The 13,204-nt window shown below is 41.7% G+C and overlaps 1 protein-coding gene across 2 annotated transcripts in view; it reads left to right on the top strand.

Moving 5' to 3' along the window:
* Positions 1 to 8,057: 8,057 nt before the first annotated feature.
* The window catches only part of LOC121569620 (synapse differentiation-inducing gene protein 1), a 50,762-nt gene continuing 45,615 nt past the window's right edge, over positions 8,058 to 13,204 (top strand). The window contains exon 1 of one of the 2 annotated variants that reach the window (XM_041880730.2): positions 8,058 to 8,537. The gene's annotated coding sequence lies outside the window, so the exon portion shown is untranslated. Of the gene's footprint in view, positions 8,538 to 9,062; positions 9,282 to 13,204 lie in introns of those variants that run through there. The other variant, XM_041880738.1, reaches the window with a different exon arrangement.

Genomic DNA, 13,204 nt, shown 5'->3' with positions numbered 1-13,204 from the left:
TTTCTGGTGTCCTTTGACAGCTCTTTGGTCTTGGCCATAGTGGAGTTTGGAGTGTGACTGTTTGAGGTTGTGGACAGGTGTCTTTTATACTGATAACAAGTTCAAACAGGTGCCATTAATACAGGTAACGAGTGGAGGACAGAGGAGCCTCTTAAAGAAGAAGTTACAGGTCTGTGAGAGCCAGAAATCTTGCTTGTTTGTAGGTGACCAAATACTTATTTTCCACCATAATTTGCAAATAAATTCATAAAAAATCCTACAATGTGATTTTCTGGATTTATTTTCCTCAATTTGTCTGTCATAGTTGACGTGCACCTATGATGAAAATTACAGGCCTCGCTCATCTTTATAAGTGGGAGAACTTGCACAATTGGTGGCTGACTAAATACTTTTTTCCCCCACTGTATATACACCGGATGAATTTACACAAGATATACTATGAGTGATATGTACAGCAGTAGATATATTAGAGTGAGCTATGTCAAGAATCCTGTATATAAATAAATATGCGGTGTGTATAAACAGTGTAACTAAAATGCAATGTACAGTAGTAGAAAGATTAGAATGAGCTATGTTGAGAATACAGTATTTAAATACACAGTACAAACCCCATGGCAAAATTAAGAGAATTGCAGGAAATTAGCTTCTGGACCAGAGTCCAGAATACAAATACAGTGGGGAAAAAAGTATTTAGTCAGCCACCAATTGTGCAGGTTCTCCCACTTAAAAATATGAGAGAGGCCTGTTTTTTTTCATCATAGGTACACGTCAACTATGACAGACAAATTGAGGAAAAAAAATCCAGAAAATCACATTGTAGGATTTTTAATGAATTTATTTGCAAATTGTGGTGGAAAATAAGTATTTGGTCACCTACAAACAAGCAAGATTTCTGGCTCTCACAGACCTGTAACTTCTTCTTTAAGAGGCTCCTCTGTCCTCCACTCGTTACCTGTATTAATGGCACCTGTTTGAACTTGTTATCAGTATAAAAGACACCTGTCCACAACCTCAAACAGTCACACTCCAAACTCCACTATGGCCAAGACCAAAGAGCTGTCAAAGGACACCAGAAACCAAATTGTAGACCTGCACCAGGCTGGGAAGACTGAATCTGCAATAGGTAAGCAGCTTGGTTTGAAGAAATCAACTGTGAGAGCAATTATTAGGAAATGGAAGACATACAAGACCACTGATAATCTCCCTCGATCTGGGGCTCCACGCAAGATCTCATCCCATGGGGTCAAAATGATCACAAGAACGGTGAGCAAAAATCCCAGAACCACACGGGGGGGCCTAGTGAATGACCTGCAGAGAGCTGGGACCAAAGTAACAAAGCCTACCATCAGTAACACACTACGCCGTCAGGGACTCAAATCCTGCAGTGCCAGACGTGTCCCCCTGCTTAAGCCAGTACATGTCCAGGCCCGTCTGAAGTTTGCTAGAGTGCATTTGGATGATCCAGAAGAGGATTGGGAGAATGTCATATGGTCAGATGAAACCAAAATAGAACTTTTTGGTAAAACTCAACTCGCCTTTTTGGAGGACAAAGAATGCTGAGTTGCATCCAAAGAACACCATACCTACTGTGAAGCATGGGGGTGGAAACATCATGCTTTGGGGCTGTTTTTCTGCAAAGGGACCAGGACGACTGATCCGTGTAAAGGAAAGAATGAATGGGGCCATGTATCGTGAGATTTTGAGTGAAAACCTCCTTCCATCAGCAAGGGCATTGAAGATGAAACGTGGCTGGGTCTTTCAGCATGACAATGATCCCAAACACACCACCCGGGCAACGAAGGAGTGGCTTCGTAAGAAGCATTTCAAGGTCCTGGAGTGGCCTAGCCAGTCTCCAGATCTCAACCCCATAGAAAATCTTTGGAGGGAGTTGAAAGTCTGTGTTGCCCAGCGACAGCCCCAAAACATCACTGCTCTAGAGGAGATCTGCATGGAGGAATGGGCCAAAATACCAGCAACAGTGTGTGAAAACCTTGTGAAGACTTACAGAAAACGTTTGACCTGTGTCATTGCCAACAAAGGGTATATAACAAAGTATTGAGAAACTTTTGTTATTGACCAAATACCTATTTCCCACCATAATTTGCAAATTAATTAATTAAAAATCCTACAATGTGATTTTCTGGATTTTTTTTTCTCATTTTGTCTGTCATAGTTGACGTGTACCTATGATGAAAATTACAGGCCTCTCTCATCTTTTTAAGTGGGAGAACTGGCACAATTGTTGGCTGACTAAATACTTTTTTCCCCCACTGTATATGTATGTGAATGTGTGTATGGACAGTATATGAATAGAAAAGGTATGTATAGCAGTAGTTATATAGGATGAGCCATGACTAGAATAGTCATGCCAAAGGTGCTTCAACAAAGTACTGAGGAAACGGTCTGAGTACTAATGCAAATAAGGTATTTCTATTTTTTGTTTTTTGTTGTTTTATTTGTAATAAATTTGCCCACATTTCTAAAAACCTGTTTTTGCTTTGTCATTATGGGGTATTGTGTGTAGATTGATGAGGGGGAAAAACAATTGAATCCATTTTAGAATAAGGCTGTAATGTAACAAAATGTGGAGAAAGTTAAGGGGTCTGAATACTTTCCAAATGCACTGTATAAATAGGGTAAAACAGTATGTAAACATTATTAAATTGACCAGTGTTCAATGACTCTATGTACATATGGCAGCAGTCTCTAAGGTGCAGGGTAGAGTACCGGGTGATAGCCGGCTAGTCACAGTGTCTAAGGTTCAGGGAAGGGCACTGGGCGGAGGCCAGCTAGTGGTGACTGTTTAACAGTCTGATGGCCTGGAGATAGAAGCTGTTCATCAGTCTGTCAGTCCCAGCTTTGATGCACCTGTACTGTCTCTGCCTTCTAGATGGTAGCGGGGTGAACAGGTTGTGGCTCGGGTGGCTAAGGTCCTTGATGATAATACAGCCGACAGAATGCTCTAGATGGTGCATCTGTAGAAGTTCATGACGGTCTTATAATATAATAATATAATATGCCATTTAGCAGACGCTTTTATCCAAAGCGACTTACAGTCATGTGTGCATACATTTTAATGTATGGGTGGTCCCGGGGATCGAACCCACTACCCTGGCATTACAAGCGCCATGCTCTACCAATTGAGCTACAGAGGACCACAATTTGTCTTAGGGGCCAAGACAAATTTATTCAGCCTCCTGAGGTCGTAGAGGCGCTGTTGCGCCTTCTTCACCACACTGTGTGAAGGAACTATTTCAGGTCCTCCGTGATGTGCATGCCGAGGAACTTTAAGCTTTTGACCCTCTGCACTGCGGCCCCATCGATGTGGATGGGGGCGTGCTCTCTCTATTGTCTTCTGTAGTCCACAATCCTTAATTTTGTTGACATTGAGGGAGAGGTTATTTTCCTGGCACCACTCAGCCAGGGCTCTCACCTTCTTCCTGTAGACTGTCTCGTCATTGTTGGTAATCAGGCCTACCACTGTTGTGTCATCAACTGTTCGCTGCTCTGGCACCCCAATGGTGGAACAAGCTCCCTCACGACGCCAGGACAGCGGAGTCACTCACCACCTTCCGGAGACATTTGAAACCCCACCTCTTTAAGGAATACCTGGGATAGGATAAAGTAATCCTTCTACCTCCCCCTTACCCCAACCCACCCCCCCCAAAAAAATAAAATAATAATAAAATAAAATAAAATAACATTGTAAAGTGGTTATCCCACTGGCTATAAGGTGAATGCACCTATTTGTAAGTCGCTCTGGATTTGTAAGTCGCCCCTGTGGGGCCCCGTGTTGAGGATCAGCGTGGCAGAGGTGTTGTTGCCTACCTTCACCACCTGGGATTGGCCCATCAGGAAGTCTAGAACCCAGTTGCAAAGGGAGGGGTTCAGTCCCAGGGCCCTGAGCTTAGTGATGAGCTTGGAGGGCACTATGGTGTTGAAGGCTGAGCTGTGGTAGATTAACATCATTCTTACATAGGTATTCCTCTTGTCCAGGTGGAATAGGGCAGTGTGCAGTGCAATGGTGATTGTGTCATCCGTGGATCTGTTGGGGCTGTATGCAAATTGTTGGGTAAGGTGGAGGTTATATGAGCCTTAACTAGCCTCCATAGCACTTCATGATGACAGAAGTGAGTGCTATGCAGTGATAGTAATTTAGTACAGTTATGTTCTCTTTCTTGGGTACAGGAACAGTGGTGGACATTTTGAACTGGGGACAATGGACTGTGGGTACAATGGACTGGGATAGGGAGAGATTGAATTTGTTCGTAAACACTCCAGCCAGCTGGTCTGCACATGCTCTGAGGACGCGGCTTGGGATGCCGTTTGGGCCGACAGCCTTGTGAGGTTTAACACGCTTAAATGTCTTACTCACGTCGGCCTCGGAGATCGGGAGCACGCAGTCCTCGTGAGTGCCGGGGGCCCACGTCGGCAGCTCTGTGTTGTTTTCCTCAAAGCGGGCAAAGAAGGTGTTTAGCTTGTCCGGGAGCAAGGTGTCTGTGTCCGCGACATGGCTGGCTTTCCCTTTATAATCTGTGATTGTCTGAAGTCTCTGCCACATGCGTCTTGTGTCTGAGCCGTTGAATTGCAACTCCACTTGGCCCCTGTACTGTTGTTTTGCTTCTTTGATTACTTTATGGAGGTCGTAGCTGGTCGGTTTGTACACGTCCGTGTTCACAATCACCTTGCCATCGTTAATGCGGTGGTTCGCACCTTCAGTTTTGCTGATTTGCCAAAGGGAGGGCCTTGTAGTCCGTCCCAGAAGGGTTTTAACAAATGGTCAAGTGTGTTCTCTCCGCGTGCACCACAGGAGCGTTTCAGGAGATTTCCTATATTAAAGTCCCCAGCTACAATAAATGCTGTTTCCAGTTTGCACAAAGTGCAGTGTAGTACCTTGAGAGCCGTCGCAGTGTCGGCTTGGGGGGGAATATACACGGCAATTGTAATGTGGTCTGCATTTGATGGTGAGGTATTCCAGATCAGGAGAACAAGGACTTCCTGTACGTTACCACAATCACACCATGAGTTGTTAATCATGAGAAATAACCCTCCACCTTTGTGTTTCACAGAGAGTTCCTTCTTCCTGTCCGCGCGATGAACGGAGAGAGCCATGATTCCGTAAAACAGAGTTTGTTACAGTCCTTTATGTCTCTCTGGAAGGAGATCCTCACCTTGACCTCGTCTACTTTATTGCCCAGGGACTGAACGTTAGTGAGTAATATACTTGGAAGTGGTGGATGGTTTGCTCGTCGCATGAGTCTGACTAGAACCCCACTTCTCCTCCCTCTTCTCATTCGTCAACGTTTTGGTTTAGCACCCTGGATGAATGGGGCTGGAAGTTCAAACAAAGGATCCAGGCCAGGGAAGTCGAGTTTCTGGTTGAATTTCTGGTGAGTGAACACCGATCTAATATCCCAAAGTTATTTTCGGCTGTAGGTAATAATACTAGAAACGTTCTGAGCAAATAATGTAAGAAGTAACACAAAAAAACTAAATCCTGCAATGTTGGGTAGGAGCTCGAAACAGTGTGACCGTGTCTGTCAGCGCCATCTTGGCAACCATCCTTTGATGTGATCCTATAAAAACAATAATTCACAAAAAAATTAACACATCTGAGACACACGCACATGCCTTCAGTGCACACAGTATGCAGCTGGACACTTCTCAGAATTTCTGATCTCTTGTTCTATCAGTTAATGGTGACGTACGTAGCTTCCCTAGCGCTTACTGCCCTCTATGGGTGTACACAACCTCCACAATAAATGTACTAGCCACAATAACAATTGTTATTTAGTACAAATAAGAGTGATGATCAATTTCTGGTGGCACTAAGAACTTGATTGTCATGTCAGAATATGGAGAATCATCCAGACAGACTCTAATGGAGATTTGGGTTAGGGCATAGCTTAATGGTAAGAAGTCAATGTAGTAGGTGGGGACCTATGCATGTACAGTGCCTTCAGAAGGTATGCACACCCCTTGACCTATTCCACATTTTGTTGTGTTTATTTTTTACCCATCTACACACAATACTACATAATGACAAAGTGAAAACATGTTTTTAGAAATGTTTGCTAATTTATTGAAAATGAAATATAGAAATATCTAATTTACCTAAGTATTCACACCCCTGTGTAGAAGCACCTTTGGCAGCAATTACAGCTATGAGTCTTTCTGGGTAAGTCTCTAAGCGCTTTCCACACCTGGATTGTGCAACATTTGCCCATTATTCTTTTCAAAATTCTTCAAGCTCTGTCAAATTGGTTGTTGATCACTGGTAGACAACCATTTTCAGGTCTTACCATAGATTTTCAAGTAGATTTAAGTCAATATTGTAACTCGGCCACTCAGGAATATTCACTGTTTTCTTGGTAAGCAACTCCAGTGTAGATTTGGCCTTGTGTTTTAGGTTATTGTCCTGCTGAAAGGTGAATTCATCTCCCAGTGTCTGGAGTAAAGCAGACTGAACCAGATTTTCCTCTAGGATTTTACCTGTGCTTAGCTCCATTCCATTTATTTTTTATCCTGAAAAACTCCCCAGTCCTTAACGATTACAAGCATACCCATAACAAGATGCAGCCACCACTATGCTTGAAAATATGGAGAGTGGTACTCAGTAATGTGTTGTATTGGATTTGCCTCAAACATAACACTTTGTATTCAGGACAAAAAGGTAATTGCTTTGCCACATTTTTTGCAGTATTACTTTAGTGTCTTGTTGCAAACAGGATGCATGTTTTGGAATATTTGTATTCTGTACAGCCTTCCTTCTTTTCACTTTGTCAATTAGGTTACTATAGTGGAGTAACTACAATATTTTTGATCCATCCTCAGTTTTCTCCTATCACAGCCATTAAACTCTGTAACTGTTTTAAATTCATAATTGGGCTCATGGTGAAATCCCTGAGCGGTTTCCTTCCTCTCTGGCAACTGAGCTAGGAAGGACGCCTGTATCTTTGTAGTGACTGGGAGTATTAATACACCATCCAAAGTGTAATTAATAACTTCACCATACTCAAAGGGATATTCAATGTCTACTCTTCTGTATTTTTACCATCTACCAATAGGTGCCCTTCTTTGCGTGGCATTGGAAAACCTCCCTGGTCTTTGTGGTTCAATCTGTGTTTGAAATGCACTGCTCGACTGAGGGACCTTACAGATGTGTGGGGTAGAGAGATGAGGTAGTCATTCAAAAATCATGTTAAACACTATTATTGCACACAGAGTGAGTCCATGCAACTAATTATGTGACTTGTTAAGCACATTTTTACTACTGAAATTATTTAGGCTCGCCATAACGATATCATTCCACTTTGACATTAAAGCGGTATTGTGTGTAGGCCAGTGACAGAAAAATCTAAATGTTATCAATCCATTTTAAATTCAGGCTCTAACACAACAAAATGTGGAAAACATAAATACATTACAACAAGCTCATGCATCCATGTAGATCTTGAAGGAAAGCATTTGATTAGAATAAATCAGCAAAATCAATCAAGCTGATATTTGAAGCTGATTGGTCACACTTCAATCAGGATGTTTACACGATTTCATAATCACATGATTTTTCTTTTTTGCTTAGCTTAATTCACACCCTATTTTCTCTGTAAATTGGAGCTGTCTAGTGCTGAAATACATTGTCTTTTAGATGTCAAAAGACTATATGCAAATAAATGCAAAAATTATTTAATCTTTGAATTGAATTTCTGTTCAACAAGAAATTCAGTAAGATTTAAAGTAGCAGCTCTTCCCCTGTTGTTCGAGCACAGATACACCTGGGGGCAGCATAGTATAATTTGATATGACAAGCAACAGCGAGCTAGAAACTGAGGTCAATAATGCCCCTTTCAACAATCACATTATATTACATTGTCATATTTGTGAGTCAATATAAAATGCAGTATAGGATTGACCTACTATAATAGTATCAGATGGGTTACCAAAACATGGTTCATTGATATTGATGGCAGCCCTATATTTCAGCACGAAAAAGTATGTAAACGAGTTGAAAGACCCCGCATTCTTTAGGACCATGGGGTAAACTGTCCCATTTGCTTGGTACCTTCACCCAAAACTAGACTGGTAGCCTAGGTAAGGTCTGAAAGGCTGCTTTTCGACACTTTCACATACAAAGCACAGTGCAGCCGCCTTCGCTTCACAAGTAAGATGCTCATCTTGTGGTAGGTCTGTAGCTTGTATGCTGATGCATATGTCTCCGCTGGATTCATCCAATCTGAGCAGAAGCCAACTGCAACACCCCCATTGCAGGCACACAAAAGAAAAGTGTAATTGACAGATGTTTTTCACTCTGCTTTTCGGAAAAGTGGAGGGTGGAAATCGGACTGTTGAGGCTTGGGTTTAACACTTTTTGGCAGATTAGGCAGAGACTCGGAGTTCTGGCTAGATGTATATGGGATAGCCTGTAGAGAATCACCAGAGAATGGAACGAGCGCTGACGGATTGTTAAATCCTCGGTCCACTTATGTTTCCCACGGGATCCAGCCTATTCGCCGCAGAACGCCCTTTCACCTTGGAAGGTAAGTGTGTGTGAATGCCTTGCCAGTCAGATCACGAACTTGTAGGTAGGTTACAGCAATGAATGATTGCACCAAGATGACACTACCAAAATAACACCAGCACATAACCGAATAATACTGTCTTCGTAAATTATTCACAATTCAAATATAAGGATAGCCTACATTTGTCCATTTTATTCACGACATTAGTTTTTAAAGAATTGAGACTGCGGAGAACATAACCAAGCCTATAAATGTTAAGACACTGGGAAAATACGTCATTTCAACGTCTAGTTTTGATTTACATTAGGTTGAGATGTAAACTAATGTGAATTCAACGTGAAATCAACAAAAATGTCACTATGTCACTGGATTTAGGTTAAAGGTTGGGTGAAAAAAATACGAAATTCCCTTATGTTGATGACTTTTTGCAAATCCAATCAGTTTTCCACGTTGATTCAACGTCATCAGGTGTATTTTGTTGTTGTTGAAATGACGTGGAAACAACGTTGATGCAACCAGTTTTTGCCCAGTTGGTATTTTCATTGATTCGTTTTTTTGGGCGATGCGGATTAATTTGATAAAACGACACCGAAAGGGTAGGCTACTAGCGTTTTTGAATACATATGCTTCATGTTTCACAATAACATCAACGATATTGCCGCATCTCCGCGTGGGCTGTATAGCATATAAGGCAGATTCTGTTTCAAGATGAGTGATGGATGTCTGGGCCCTGGGGACCGTCCCATGCTCATTACAAACAAGGTAAATAAAGGACCTTGAATGACAGCACAATGGACAGTTCACCCGGAGGAGACTTCTTGCTGCTATTTTGATCCGGTGCTGACCACGTTTAGCCTACTTCTCCATTCACCATGTGTCATGGCCTACACTTGGATTAGTTTACACTATAATTCATTTCAAATGGACTAGGTTATTTTACTGAACCAGCATTGCATGCACGATTTACACTACCGTTCAAAAGTTTGGGGTCACTTAGAAATGTCCTTGTTTTTGAAAGAAAAGCTATTTTTTGTCCATTTAAAATAACATAAAATTGATCAGAAATACAGTGTAGACATTGTTAATGTTATAAATGGCTATTGTAGCTGGAAACGGCTGATTTGTAATGGAATATCTACATAGGTGTACAGAGGCCCATTATCAGCAACCATCAGTCCTGTGTTCCAATGGCACGTTGTGTTTGCTAATCCAAGTTTATCATTTTAAAAGGCTGATTGATCACTAGAAAACCCTTTTGCAATTATGTTAGCACAGTTGAAAACTGTTGTGCTAATTAAAGAAGCAATAAAACTGGCCTTCTTGAGACTATTTGAGTATCTGGAGCATCAGCAATTGTGGGTTCGATTACAGGCTCAAAATGGCTAGAAACAAATAACTTTCTTCTGAAACTCGTCAGTCTATTCTTGTTCTGAGAAATGAAGGCTATTCCATGCGAGAAATTGCCAAGAAACTGAAGATCTCGTACAATGCTGTGTACTACTCCCTTCACAGAACAGCACAAACTGTCTCTAACCAGAATAGAAAGAGGAGTGGGAGGCTCCGGTGCACAACTGAACAAGAGGACAAATACATTGGAGTGCCTAGTTTGAGAAACAGACGCCTCACAGGTCCTCAACTGGAAGCTTAATTAAATAGTACAGTAATCCCTCGTTTATCGCGGGGGTTACGTTCCGAAAATGACCCGCGATAAGTGAAATCCGCGAAATAGAAAACTTTTTTTTTTTTACAATTAGCAACTATTACATGTATACAAATACAGTGACTCACGTGTAGGCCGTTTCACTGCTCTTCAGACTGGGCCGCTGCATCCTGACTGCGCTCTGCAGTGTTCTCTTCTTCTGAAGCCCGCGGTGCAGGTGTGTTTGTTCGGGAGAAGAACATAGTGATAGGCAGCTGTTGTCGCTCTTTTTTCTTCTTTGCAAAAAGATCCTTGTACACCGACATGCCACCATCGATTACGTTGGAGAACTGTAACGAACGGCTCATCAAAGGGTCCCATTTCATTAGGAGATGTTCGAAATTACAAGATAATTTGGCCAACTTAATGTAAATTTGCCAAGCTGTTTTATGTACGTACACATAACTGCACGAGACGACAAAATGATAGCACAATTCGTAGCATGTTTTGATACAAGAAGCGGGAGTGAGTTTTTAGCGAATCAGAATGCAGAGCACAATGCACCAAAAAAAAAAAAATGCATTATGAAAATCCGCGAAATAGCGAATCCGCGATAAGTGAACCGCGAAGTGGCGAGGGATCACTGTACCCGCAAAACACCAGTCTCAACGTCAACAGTGAAGAGGAGACTCCGGGATGCTGACCTTCTAGGCAGAGTTGCAAAGAAAAAGCCATATCTCAGACTGGCCAAAAAAAATAAAAGATTAAGATGGGCAAAATAACACAGACACTGGACAGAGGAAGATTGGGAAAAAAAGTGTTATGGACAGACGAATCAAAGATTGAGGTGTTCGGATCACAAAGAAGAACATTTGTGAGACGCAGACCAAATTAAAAGATGCTGGAGGAGTGCTTGATGCCATCTGGCAAGCATGGTGGAGGCAATGTGATGGTCTGGGGGTGCTTTGGTGGTGGTAAAGTGGGAGATTTGTACAGGGTAAAAGGGATCTTGAAGAAGGAAGGCTATCACTCCATTCTGCAACACCATGCCATACCCTGTGGACGGCGCTTGATTGGAGCCAATTTCCTCCTACAACAGGACAATGACCCAAAGCACAGCTCCAAACTATGCAATAACTATTTAGGGAAGAAGCAGTCAGCTGGTATTCTGTCTATAATGGAGTGGCCAGCACAGTCACCGGATCTCAACCCTATTGAGCTGTTGTGGGAGTAGCTTGACCGTATGGTACGTAAGAAGTGCCCATCAAGCCAATCCAACTTGTGGGAGGTGCTTCATAAAGCATGGGGTGAAATCTCTTCAGATTACCTCAACAAATTGACAGCTAGAATGCCAAAGGTCTGCAAGGCTGTAATTGCTGCAAATGGAGGATTGACGAAAGCATAGTTTGAAGGACACAATTATTATTTCAATTAAAAATAATTATTTCTAACCTTGTCAATGACTACATTTCCTATTCATTTTGCTATATTTCCTATTCAAACTCATTTCATGTATGTTTTCATAGAAAACAAGGAAATGTCTAAGTGACCCCAAACCTTTGAACGGTAGTGTATACAATGAAAATTCAAGGAAATTGACCAACCCGTAGCCCGCTGCACATAACCCACAAACTGAGATACTGTATATTGCTTTCATGGAAAGTTAAGTTGTCGACTGGTAGGCTACCCTAACACTCATTATTTGAAAATGTAAACATTATCTGGCCTGATTGATAACTTCCCAACATATACTTTTCTGTATTTCTAAAGCCCTGAGAAAATGTGATTAACATGACATGGCACTGCTAGGCCTATAGCCTATAACTGACAATAAGGATTTCTATCAAACATACTGAAATTCATATGTTACACCTTCATCTTCTTTACATGGGACCCAATCTCCAACAAAAATGTCAATAGAGGTCATTGGATTGTATGGAAAAATGATCTTCACTGTTTCCATTGTATTTTAGTGTTGCAAGGGGGGACCAATTGTCACTTCACTTCACATTCTCAATTCATTGACTTCATGTCAACAGGGAGCTTTAGTCCCTTTCAAAGTGGCCCATCTAGTATCTTTTCAGGAAAATGACTGTCCCATTATTGTCTGTATTGCAAGGCTAGTTATGTACTCAAATGGTTTCAGCGGCTCAGTGCTGAGTTAAGCCTTTAAAAGCTTGGTCTTGTGAGGGCCAATTATGGTCATATGCTCAGAGATAGAAATGTGTTGTTACTGCCATTGAGCCAAAACGTGACCAGCTAGATATTCTCATAATATAAATAGAGATTGCGATGTTGAACAGTTGAAGGACTATCCCTCCTATAGGCTTTAGCTTTGACCTCAGCTTTGAGCTTTGAAGGTGATACAAAGGGAATAGTGGCAGTCCATTTTAATTCCACTGGAGCCTTTAATTAGCTAATTAAAGCAAGAACGTGCTTAAAAGCTGTTGGTTAACTTTCCCTGAGGCCATGAATGCAAAGCAGCACGTTGAAATCTTCAGCAAAAGACAAAAAGCAAACAAATAAATGATTGAAATTAAGCCAAGAAAGTCCCAATACCTCCCACATTCAGCAAGGCATTTAATTGGTCACAGGGTGCTGCACAGGAAGCTGTTCTCACAGTCTGTGGCAATACACTCAAAAGCTGACCAGGATGTCATGTCCATTAGAACCTCCCCTGCAGTGGCCCATTTCTCATCCTGCACACACAGTTTACTGCTGAACCTAGCAAAAATAGCCTTTTCATTCCAGGCCTTGGCAAGGTAGAGCATGCAGATAGATAATGCAATGGTGGGATCAATGGTTCTGACATGAAACGTTACTGCATACGCAGGGACTACATTTGCATGGTTGAGAACCAAAACCTTGCAGGCTGAGAGAGGGATAGAGGGTGAGGCGTATGTGCTGTGTGTGTACAGTGCCTTGCAAAAGTATTCATCCCTAAAATTACAACATGTAATTTAAATGGATTTTTATTTGGATTTCATGTGATGGACATACACAAAATAGTCCAAATTGTTGAAGTGAAATGAAAAAATAACTTGTT

The sequence above is a fragment of the Coregonus clupeaformis genome, chromosome 1 (genome assembly GCF_020615455.1).
Source record: "Coregonus clupeaformis isolate EN_2021a chromosome 1, ASM2061545v1, whole genome shotgun sequence".
In the NCBI taxonomy this organism is placed as follows: domain Eukaryota; kingdom Metazoa; phylum Chordata; class Actinopteri; order Salmoniformes; family Salmonidae; genus Coregonus; species Coregonus clupeaformis.
This window is presented reverse-complemented; position numbering and strand designations above follow the sequence as displayed.